Genomic DNA, 11,602 nt, shown 5'->3' on the forward strand with positions numbered 1-11,602 from the left:
TCACATAGAGATTCACACCCAGGTGTGCCTGACTGCAAAAGCTCAGTGCTCAGGAGAATGAGACAAGTGACAGGCTGGGAGACAATATTGCTAAAGACATGGCTGGTAGAGGACTGTCATCCAGAAAAATACAAAGAATTCTTAAAACCCAATAAAAAATGAATAATCTGATTTAAAAATGGGCAAAAGACCTCAAGAGACACCTCACCAAAAAAAGATATATAGGTAGAAGTATATGACAAATAAGTATATGAAGACATATGCAACATCATATGTTATTAGGGGATTGTACGTTAAAATGAGATACCACTACACACACAGCAGGATGGCCAAAATCTAGAACACTGGCGATGCCAAATGCCGGTGAGGATGCAGAATAATGGGAACTCCCACTCATTGCTGGAGGGAATGCAAAATGGTATAGCAACTTTGGAAGACAGCTTGGCAATTTCTTACAATACTAAACACACTCTTACCGCACAACGCAGCAGTCACACTCCTTGGTATTTATCTGAAGCAATCGAAAAAATATATATCCACACAAGAACCTGCACATGGATGTGTATAGCAGCTTTATTCACAATTGCCCAAACACAGAAGCAACTACAATGTCTTTCTGTAGGTGAATGAATACGTAAACCACGGTCCGTCCCAACAATGGAATTATTCGGCGCTAACAGAGAATGAGCAACCAAGTCATAATGGACATGGAGGAGCCTAAAATGCATATTATTAAGTGAAAGAAGCCAGTCTGAAAAGGCTACAGAGTGGATAATTCCAGCTATATGACATTCTGGAAAAGGCAAAACTATGAAGACGTCAAAGATCGGTGGTTGCCAGGGGGTTGGAGGAGGGAGGGATAAGTAGGTGGAGCCCAGAGGATTTCAGGGCAGTGAAATGACTGTACCATACATATAATGGTGACACATGCTGTTATACATTTTTCAAGACCCATAGCATGTACACCATCAAGAGTGGATCGCCATGTGAACTGTGGATTTTGGGAGATGATGATGTGTCCACGTAGGTTCATGGGCAGGTGTGGATATTAGGGGACACTATGCATGTGTGGGGGTAGGAGACATTTGGGAATACGGCTGTGAGCCCAAAACTGGTCTGAGGGTGCCTGGGTGGCTCATTGGTTAAGCATCAGACTCTCGATTTCAGTTCAGGTCATGACCTCTGGTTTGTGAGATAGAGCCCACCCAGTGTGGAGCCTGCTTAAGACCCTCACTCTCCCTCTTCCTTTGCCCCAACGCCCTATGCTTTCTCTCTCTCAAAGAAAAAAAAAAAAAACCTCCCTGAAAAACAACCTATTAAAAACAAGCAAAGCAAAAGCAAAAACACCTCATTGCATTGCCCTACCCAGACTCCAGAAGCTCCGTCTGGCGGGGAGTTGGACATAGAAACAGGTACAACCGTTTGGACAGTCCCTGCAATGAGGAGGAAGCGCAGGGAGCTGCGGACTCAGCATCAGAGAAGGCTTCCCGGAGGACGGGTTGCCTCCAGTGGGTTTTGCCCCTCCAGCAAGCTGTCACCCCAGCGGAGAAGCAGGGCGGGCATTCCAGGGAGGGGAACCCGCTTGCACGAGGTGCAGGGCTGGGGAGCAGCGGAAGTTCTCAGCTGCAGAGTGGGGGTGCGCGTGCAGAGATCAGTCGCAGGAGGAGGGGCAGTGGACCCTGGGGGCCGCTCCCTGGAGCCCTGGGAGGTTCAGGCGAGGTCGGCTAAGGGTGTGTGCGGCGACCCCTGGCGGTGGTGAGCGGCATTGCAGGCGGCCGCGCAGGCGCAGGCGCAGGCCATGCCGAGTCCGCGCGGGCGGGGCCAGGTGGGGCTGGGGCAGGTGGAGGCTCCGCGTCCCGGGGCTGTGGACGCCCGGAACGACATCCTCCGTGTGTCACTAGCCTCTAGTGGAACTGTGGGGTTTCCTTTCATTATTCACACAGACAACAAACTGCGGGAGCATCAGCGGTGCTCACACTACCTTTCGGATATCTCAAAATGTCATTTATGCTCATCGGTACTTTGAAATTACTGTGGGCCTCACACCTGCCGCGTTACTCACTGTGTGAAGAACGGAGCCGGCAAGGTGCCATCGCACAGATTTCTTTTCAGTATTTCGAGAACTATGGTTTCAGAGTAATTGGCATTTTAAAAACACCCCCCAGACTGCCAGAGACGTTCCTGGCACACGCGCGCACACGTGTACATGCACGTACCTGAACATGCGTATAGGCACACACAAAGGCACACACACACACACAAATATATACATGTGTGCACACACACTTGGTTGAGAAGCCCTCAAGAAGAAAGGCGACAGCGGTGAGTGCCCTGTAGGAAGTGGCTGTCCATACACTTAACCATCTAGATCTGTACACTTGAGTGAGAAAGAGGCACTACTGGTAGTTAGGTTTGAACAGCAGGTGCACATGGACTCTCGCAAGTGCCTCAGCTCAAGGGCTACCCTGCATCTGGGGCCTGTGTCTGTGCTTGTGTTTCTGGAGGCCAGTGAACATGGATGTGGGGAAATCTAGGGGGTGCATCTGATGTGGGGGGGGCACCAATCTGGTGGCAGGGGTGCGGGGGTGTGAGTGCAGGATTCTGATCTGTGGCACCTGTCAGACTGATAGCCTGGCATGCAGCCCCTTGTCCTGCCTGGCCATCCTGGCCCCCAGAGGAGACCCTGCCCAGGTGTTCCCAGGGGTAGCCAGTGGTCTGGGGGAGCGCGCCTGCCCTGCCTTTTCTGAGAGAGATAGGGTGGGCTACAAGTATAGCCTTCTTGCCTCACCAAACTCATCCTCCTTTCTATGACCACTCCCATTTTCCAGATGCAGAAACAGGCCCAGAGAGGTTGCCTATTTCGCCCAGGGCCACATAGGCTGTCCAGCCAGGGATAATGGAGGGGTAGGTGCCTGGTCTTTCTGAGCCTCAGGGTCTTCACCTGGCATGGCAGGAGGTCACAGGAAGATGTCTGAGGCCGACCTAGCAGAGGAAGTCCTCATCTTGGGTCTCTCCCGGGTAACTCCCACCATGACTCCCCATTCCCCACGGCATCGGGTCCAAGTTCCACAGTCCTGCATTGTGGGTCTTGGCCTCTGCAGCCTCCTCACCCATCACTCCTGATCCTGCCCTGTCCCCTGTGCTACCCCAGCTGCTAGCCCTTCCCAACCCTCTCCAGGCATGTTCACAACCCCGTGCCTCTGCTATTCTGTTTCCTCTGCAGGGAGTGCCTGGAGAACTCCTACTCATCCTGTAGGAGTACTCCGACCTGCCCCACTCTGATTGCCCACAGAGAGCTGGCCCCTCCTGCTCTGGCCCCCACTGCTTTCACACATCCTTGTAGGGTAGCCCATAAATCTCAGGATTTATGCAGATAAACATCATCTCTGCATCTCCAACGCTCAGCACCAGGTGCAGCATTAAGTAGGCGCTAATAAATGTTTGTTGAGTGAATAAACAAACGTGTTTGTGCACTGCTCTGCCTTCTCCACGAGTGGCTTGAGAAAAAGTCTGAGGCCTTTCCAGCTACTCGGGTGGTCATCTGAATTTGTCCAGCTGTCCAGGCTGAAGGGAGAATCAGGACTGTGTGGTGGTGACAGAGCAGTCTGGGTGGGGAGTCCTAAGCTGGGGCTTGTCTGTGAGCTGCACCGCCCCCCAGCACCCGAAGCATCTGCCCTAGGTTCCTCTCTGCATGCACCTTGGGAAAGGGGTGCTTTGCTGTTGCTCCCACATAGGCCCCTGAGGGTCCCCAGGGGGGCTCAGCCCTTGGTGGCTCTCTCTCTCTCTCTGCCCTCAAAGGTCAGTGCTGGGCTAGGCCTCATCCTCTCCTCTGTCGATGTATCAGGTCGGAAGCTCAAGGCTGGTCCAGCCTGGCCGGGGCCAAGGTTTACGAGCTCGTCCTCCCCACCCCAGCCACTCTGACCCTGTGAAACACGCCAGGAAGGGTGGGGACGGGAAGGGGACAGCGGGTCTCCGAGCCTGCCCCGGGGCGCCGTCAGCGGGTCGGGATTTATGCCTTGATGTTCCCACCCCAAGAGCCGGTCACTGGGCTGACGCCCTTGGCTGGTGCTGAGCCATCCCTGCAGGGGACCTAGTGGGGCCCGAGGACCAACAGCTGGCCAGGAGGTGGGCAGGAGGCATCCCGAGACAGACTGGTCCCAAAGTGAGCACAAGTCACCCGGTTGCTGCTGTGGGATGAGAACTCGCCTGGCAAGCCCACCCGCCAGCCGTGGGGAAGGGCAAGTACCCAACTGGCGGGGCCTGAGGCCAGCCCAGCCTTGGCCCAGCTGAGAGACACTGGCTAGGACAGCCTGCCTCCCTGGGCCTCAGTTTGCTCAAGTGCGAATGGCACAGTGGAGTAGCCACGCACAGGGCCGTGGGGCTGTGTATGCTCCCTGACGTCAGCTGATGTGCACACTTGCAGGGGCTCCACTCGTGTGTGTCTGTCTGGTGGGCTCTTCCCTTCTTGGTTTTTGTTTTTTTTTTTAAGATTTATTTATTTATGTATTTATTTATTCACAAAACACACAGGGAGGGAGGCAGAGACACAGGCAGAGGGAGAAGCAGACTCCTCGCAGGGAGCCCGACGCGGGACTTGATTTCAGGACCCCGGGATCATGCCCTGAGCCAAAAATAGATGCTCATCCGCTGAGCCACCCAGGCGTCCCCTTCCCTTGTTGTACCAGCCACCCCCACACTCCGTTTACTTTGGGGGAGCTCCCCTCCCCCCTGCACATGGTCTTAGCTGAGCCGTCTCCCTGCACACCTTCCTACCTGTCCCTCCAGCACTGGGAGTCAAATATGAAGTTCCCTCAGCAGGACTCCTCAGGGGTGAGTGGCAGCTCAGAAGGGCAAGAAGTAAGGGGAGAGGTGGTTTGGGGGGTTTTGCTGGCCTCAGACTGAGTTCCAGAAGCCACAGTGGGAAGGATGGGGCCAGGGGAGCGGCAGGCAAACCTGAGCTGGGTCTGGGATGCGGGGGCAGGGGTGGTGGCACCATGGGTCACCCAGCTGCTCATGTAGAAGCCTGGGGTAGCTGGACTCCTCCCTCTCACCCCCCACATCCAAACCATCAGTGCATCTGGCTTGCTGGGCCCTCAGAACATTCTAGAACCCAGCCTCCTCCTAGCCTCTACTTCTCACTAACCCCCCACATCCAACCATAGGCAATTCCTTCATAATGAGCCCTCAGAACACTTCAGAACTCAACCACCTCCACCTGCCTCTGCTGCCACCAGCCTGGCTCCAGCCGCCACGTCTCACCTGGAACATCGTGATTGCCTCCTCCCTTATCTCCTGTCCTCACAACCCTTTCTCCTCAAAGCTGCCTGGACATTGGTTGCAAACAGCTCACCTGTTCTCAAGTCCTCCCACCCCCCGTGGAAACCAGCACACCCAGGATCAAGCGAAGTTCCTTACCGTGGTCTGTAAGACCTCTGAGTTCTGGTCCCTGCTCCCCTCTCTGACCTCCTCTCCTCCACTCTCTTTCCGCATCCACTGCAGTGCCCCTCGCTGCTCCTGAGCTTCCTTAGTACGTTCCCACCTCAGGGCCTTTGCACTTACTGTTCTCTCTGCCTGGAACTTTGTTTCCCAAGTATTCATAAGACCCCTTCCCTCTCTATCAGGTCTTTTCTCAACTGTCACCTCCACATGGGGGTCTTCCTTGATTTCATATCTACAATAAGCCCTTGCTCCCCCATCACCTATCATTCCCCCATCTTCTTACCCTTTTGTATTTTCTTTCAAGCAGGTTCACTGATGTTATTTTATAGATTTAGTTGTATAATTATTGTGGGGGTCGCTGCTAGACAGACCCTGTGGTGTGACGAGTGTGGGGATGGGGAAGACACAGCGGGGTCTGCGGGGTGCTCAGAGCAGGTCCCTGCCTCAGTGTCCCCCTGAGGCCTGGACTCCCCACCCCCCTCAGCAGCCTGCTAATGCGATGCGGTAATTCTGAGTCCCTGCTTTGTCCGGGAAGAGAGGTTGCCATGGAAACAGAGGCGCGAGGCTCCAGCAAAGGGAGCATTACCCTCCCTTTGTTAGACCCAGAGGCCTGCCTTCTGGGGGCCACCCCACCTGCTGCCTGCCTTTGGGAAAGAAGACGGTCTGTGCTTGTTGAGGGGCCAGTAGCCAAGACTGGGGACCCCCAGTCTGCCCATCTTTCTTGCCCTTGAGCCTCCCTTTTGTCTCGTTGGTGAGGAGGAGGATGGAAGGGCCCAGCTCCCTGGAGCGGTGGAGGATCCGGCTGGGGAGCCCAGGGCATCTGGACCACCCGCATGTCCGCACCCCACGGCCTTCAGGCGTCCCTGGCCCTGGCCTTCTGTGCACCCCTAGCCCTGGCATTTCCATCCGCACACAACTCTGCTTTCAGAAAATCCGTGCTGAGCCCACTGGGGCGCGCGTGGGCTGGGCTGGGGTGGGCCACGGGCCACAGTGACGGCGGCCAGCGCGGTTGCAACTGAAGACCTCCCTGGGCTCAGTGGCCCCTCGGGCGCCGCAGGAAGGGAGGGCCCGCCTGTGGGCACACGGGGGGGGGGGGGGGCGGCTGAACCCCTGCCCTGCCTCCCCGGGCCAGGGCCGCAGCCAGCCGGAAGGTCCGTGACCTCTGGGCTCCGGGTGTGGTCGCTTCGCTTCTTCCGTCCGCCTGGCTGCGGCCCAGGCCGGGAAGGGGGGCTGGGGCTGGGGGAGGGGGCGGGGCAGGAAGCCCAGGCCTCCCGCGGGCCAGGCCCCCTCCAGCAGGTGGCGAGGCCCGCCCTCCGGGGAGCCGCACCGGCCCTGAGCGCCCCCCGCCGGGCCTTGGGCGCCTCTTCCCTTCCGTGCCCCTGCGCCTGCGCCTGCCCCTGCCCCTGCGCCTGCCCCTGCGCCTGCCCCTGCCCCAGCCCCTGCGCCTGCCCCTGCCCCTGCGCCTGCCCCTGCCCCGCCCAGGGCATCCCGCTCCCCGCTCGCGCCGCAGGAAGGGCCTGGGCGCCCAAGGCCGGAGCCGGGCGCCGGGGAGCCGGGTGCCGCCAGGGGGCGCTGCGGCGCCGCGGACGCGAGCCGGGAGCCCGGGCCAGTCGGGGCGCGGGGAGCCGGCCCCAGGGTCTCCCGGCGGCGGCCGCGGCCTGGGTCACGCGGGGCCCCTGCCCTCGCACCACGGCCCCGGGCAGGCGGCGGGGCCCGGCCTCCAGGCTCCGAACCTCCGCGCGGCGCAGAGCCGGCAAGATGCCCGGGTTCAGGGCTCAGACCCGGGCACTGCCCGTTACCAGCGCTCGGGGCCGTTCCTCAAGCCCTCGGAGCTTGGGGTGAAGTGAGGGGTGGCCCGTGAGGTGGGGTTACGTGAGGACGGAAGGTGCCAGTGCCCGTTCCGCGGCTCGGGAGGGGTCATTATTATCACTCGTTTCGCATCCTGTTTGCTCACAGCCCCAGAGACCCAGACGCGCGCGGAGGTGCAAGCGTCAGGAAGTGGACAATCGCGGGGGAGTGAACCCCGCGCCTGGAGCATCCAGGACACATTCGGCCCAAACTGTCCCTTTCCAGGGAGACGAGGAAAACGAGAGGCTGCAGCAGGTTGAGCTCCAGAAGGTCTGTGCCAGGCCCTGACCGGGACAAGCTGCTGAGCACCGCGAGCCCCAGTCCCCCCACCTGTAAAATGGGATGCCGGCGTCTCTCAGGTAAGGCTAGGGGTGCACATCTAGGACCGGGTGTGGCACGCAGTAGGTGTTCAACAAACCTGGGTGGCCGCCTCCCCAGCTTCGTCACACAATGAGACAGGCTTGTAGAGGGAGGCCTGAGACCGGCCATCCCCCACCATCCAGGAGGGGACAAATGACAGCACCATGAGGCCATCCTGGAAGGGTGTTGGGTGGGAGGACAGTAGCTTTCAGTGCCACTGGCTGACCCTCTGGGCCTGGGCACAGCCCCTCTCCCGGCCATGGAGCCCTCTTCCCTGCTGAGGCTGCCATCCCCTGAGCAGCAGGAGGAGGGTGGACAGTGGCCGCAGCAGCAGGAAAGCCACTAGAGGTGGTGCTTGGGAAAGGCACAGGTGCAGAGGGGTGACGGACTCAGCAGAATGACCGGGGGGGGGGGGGTGTCTCCCAGGGTGCCAGGGAACTTCGTGGCCATTCTCACTGACCCCTCACTGTATGTAAGAGCAACCAAAGTCAAAGAGGTAAGGGGCTTGCCCCAGGTCACATGGCTAGGCAGAGGTGGGTGGGGCAAAGGTGGCTGAGCCTGTATGTCTCCTCCACGATCAATATCCAGGCCACATTCATTTCTGCAGCCCTCTCCATACCAGCATGGAAGAGCGTGAAGATGTGTTTGTTGAGTGAATGACTGTGTCTGCCAGGCAGCATTACCAAAGATCTATGGTTGTGGTGAGGGAGGGGATGTTCTGCTCAACTTTGTTCTTCTCTGAGCTCCCTTGCTCCTGAGCTCAGGTCCAGACCCTTCAGTGGACTCTGAGATGTGCAGTGACCCCTGGAGACTCCGTTCTGTGAGGAGTGGCTCAGCCAGGACAAATGGACCCCCAGCCTCTGGGGTCCAGCTACTATTCCTAACTCTCTTCATGATTGTCCTGGGGCAGGAGGGACAGGAGGCTGGGAGGTCTGCGGGCAGGGCTGGGAGCCTTAGGAAGACAGGACCTAAGCTTGTGAATAAGAGCCCCCATGTTAGGCACAGCTGCCCCATGCTGAGGGTGAGCACGTTGGGATGGCCATTGGTTGGGGATGTTCATGCAGCCATCTGTTCGTTATTGAGCACCTGTTGTGTACCAGACGCTGGAGCATCAGACCTTTGGCTGGAGAAATGGACAGTCAACAAATAAACTTAGGATGTGAGGGCAGGGGGTGACAAGGGGGAAGACAGACAGCAGGGCAGACTTGGAGCAGAGCAACCCTGGGCCTGGGTCAGAGGAGCATCGTAGGGACAGGAGCCGGGATGACGGGGAGGGAGGGGGCTGCCGGGTGGAAGGCAGGGGAGAGGGTCCCCGCAGAGGGGCCTGCTGGCGAGGCCAGGAGGCAAGAATGTGCCGGGGTGGCTGACATGGGGTGACAGAGACTCAAGAGGGGGACCGTCGCCCATGCCCTAGGCCCCCTTGCCCTCCTCCCCCGCTGGCTCCCGGACCCCAAAACGGCACAGCCCGGAGAGGCTGCAGCAGCTCTATGGCCACAAGGGGGCAGCAGAGGACACACCTGGGAAGGACTGGGAAGGCTGGGGGCTGACCCAGAGCCCTGGGGGACTCCAGCAGCTGGGCCTGGGGACCAGACCCTCCCAACTCTGCTCCTCTGTCCCCATCCTTGCAGCCCTCTTCTGAGCCTCCCCCAGCTCCTCGGCAGTCGGAACAGTGCCTGCTAAAATCCTGACGCTTGCCTCTGTGACATGGGGACCATCCCAGTTCCATCTCTGGGGCCCATTGTCGCTCTCAGTAACGTTGTTGGCAATCGCGCACACCTCCACTGATTGACCTGCCTTGAGCAACCTGCTTTCACTCTGAGACTCAGTTTCCCCATATGTAAGCTGGGGGTGATGCCAGAGCTTAGGTGTGGGAATCCTGTGCAAAGAAATTGATATAGTACTGATAAGGCATGCCAGGTACTCAGCACAGTGCCTGGCACATAGTAGCTGCTCAGTGAAGATAATTTATAATGACAAGGATTAATGACTTGGGGTGTTGAGCCGAGAGAGAGAGAGAGAGAGAGAGAGAGAGAGAGAGAGAGACTGTTCAGATGGGAACACTGAAGAGGAGGGATTTGCTAACGCATACCCACCAGGAACGAGACTGGGAGCACCCCCCACCCCAAGACTCCCTGTCCATTTGCAGATGGGGACCCTGAAAGGGTTGTCAGCCTGGCCAAGGCCGCTGAATCTGGGATGCCAGCTTCCTGGCCACAGCTTATCCTGCCCCACTGGAACACCTGCCCGTCAAGACCCCCTTTGCCCAGCCTCTCACCTGCCACTGGTAGTTCCTGGACCATCTAGGCTCTGCTTGCACAGCACCTCCCACCCCAGGAGGCGACCCTCCCTCCCTGACAAGCCAACTCTGACGGAGGGAGGAAGGAGCTTGCTGGGGTGGGAGCTTCTCAGGCTGTGACTCCCAATGTCCGCCTGTGCCAACCGTGTGAGAGCAGAGAGCTGCAAACCCCGGAATGCCTCATGCCTGGAAACCTGGTCCTTTAGTCTTTGAGTTCTCAGATTATCCTAGTGGACGGGGCCCCCTCATTTCTAACAGAGTACGGAAGGGAACCCCTAGATTTTGATGCCCTTCAGGGTGCATGAGGTGTTTCCGGAGGGTGGGTGGGCACCCAAGGGGAGGCAGCTGGAGGTGGCAGTTTAGGAGGAGCTGGGGTGGATGAGGGAGCATTGGGGAGCCTCGTGTGAACCCCCCTCCCCATGGGGAAGAACCTCCCCTGGATGGGTGTGCTCGTTCCCTTGGTGTGGAGGGGAAGCCCCTCTTTTGCGCCCCTCTCTCCCCATGTCCTTGTGAAATACCCACAGCCCTCTTGGAATAATTCCTCTGAAACCTCGAATACCTCCAGCGTCTCCCAGGGTATTTTTCTTGTGGTTAAGGTGGTATTTACAGTGAAAACAGCTATTGAAGCAAATCGCAAAAATAATGTCAGTGTTTCCACTTTTGACAAAAATGGGAAGGCAGGTGGTTTCTTGTCTGCGATAAGCGCATCTGCTCCTGCAATAATTACTATTTGAGATAATTATGAAAAAGAATTTAAATACTTAAGGCACGCACAGGGGCCAGGACAACTTTCTTTCGCCTTATTCATAATTTCTCCTGCAAGTTGGAGCCTTGTCCTGTCGTGGGCCGAGGGAGGGCCCCAGGAGAGGCACTGGAGGCGGTAGGCCAGTGCTCAGACCCCGGGGCTGGGGCCAGGGCCGGCTCCGGGCCCCCGGAAGGACCGTGGCTCCTGGAGGCGGGCACACCTGGGTTGAATCTGGACTTGTCTGGGGTGCCACTGTGCACAATGAGCTCTGCACCTCAGTTTTCTTATCTGGGCAATGGGGCTAATGAGTGGGTACACCTTAGAGGATTGTTAGGAAAATCACGCAGGTGAGGAAGGTCCGGGAAGCACCCAGTGCTCCGCAGGGGGAGCAGCCTGGGTTGGCATCTGAGGCTTCTGCAGCCTGGTGTCTGTGGAAATAAGACCCAGTGCTTGCTCAAGGAGAACCCGGTGAGTTTGCACTCCCTCCTCTCCACTCTCCCATCTGAACCTCTCTGGGGGATGCAGGATTCTGAGGGCAGCAGGGCAGCAGCGACTGCCCTAGAGCCAGAGAGGAGCAGGGCCCCAGGTAAGCTCAGGGGGCAGGGCCAGGGTTTAGGGCTGGGGCCCAGGTGTCCCAGTCAGAGCTCTGTGCGGGGGGGGGGGGGGTGGACTGTCAGGGAGAGAGTGTTCTCTCTGCAACCTGAGGTGTCCAAGCAGTGATCACCTACCAGGGATATTGGGGAAGGGCCAGGGCTGGGCTGGGGACCCCTGAAGACCTCTGTCTGGTCTTAGGATTTAAGGGCACATCAAGGGGATCCCTGGGTGGCGCAGCGGTTTGGCGCCTGCCTTTGGCCCAGGGCACGATCTTGGAGACCCAGGATCGAATCCCACATCGGGCTCCCGGTGCATGGAGC

General features: G+C 58.3%; 1 long non-coding RNA gene across 2 annotated transcripts; it reads left to right on the forward strand.

Moving 5' to 3' along the window:
• The first annotated feature begins 5,132 nt into the window (after positions 1-5,132).
• On the forward strand, positions 5,133-11,327 carry LOC144289495 (uncharacterized). Of its 2 annotated transcripts, XR_013357364.1 has the most exons (4): positions 5,133-5,423; positions 7,513-7,646; positions 8,074-8,143; positions 9,276-11,327. It is a non-coding gene; the product is annotated as an uncharacterized LOC144289495 (long non-coding RNA). The 2 variants fall into 2 exon arrangements; XR_013357363.1 differs by having other exon boundaries at positions 8,074-11,327.
• The last annotated feature ends 275 nt before the right edge of the window (positions 11,328-11,602 follow it).

Source organism: Canis aureus, chromosome 19, assembly GCF_053574225.1.
Source record: "Canis aureus isolate CA01 chromosome 19, VMU_Caureus_v.1.0, whole genome shotgun sequence".
Classification (NCBI taxonomy): Eukaryota; Metazoa; Chordata; class Mammalia; order Carnivora; family Canidae; genus Canis; species Canis aureus.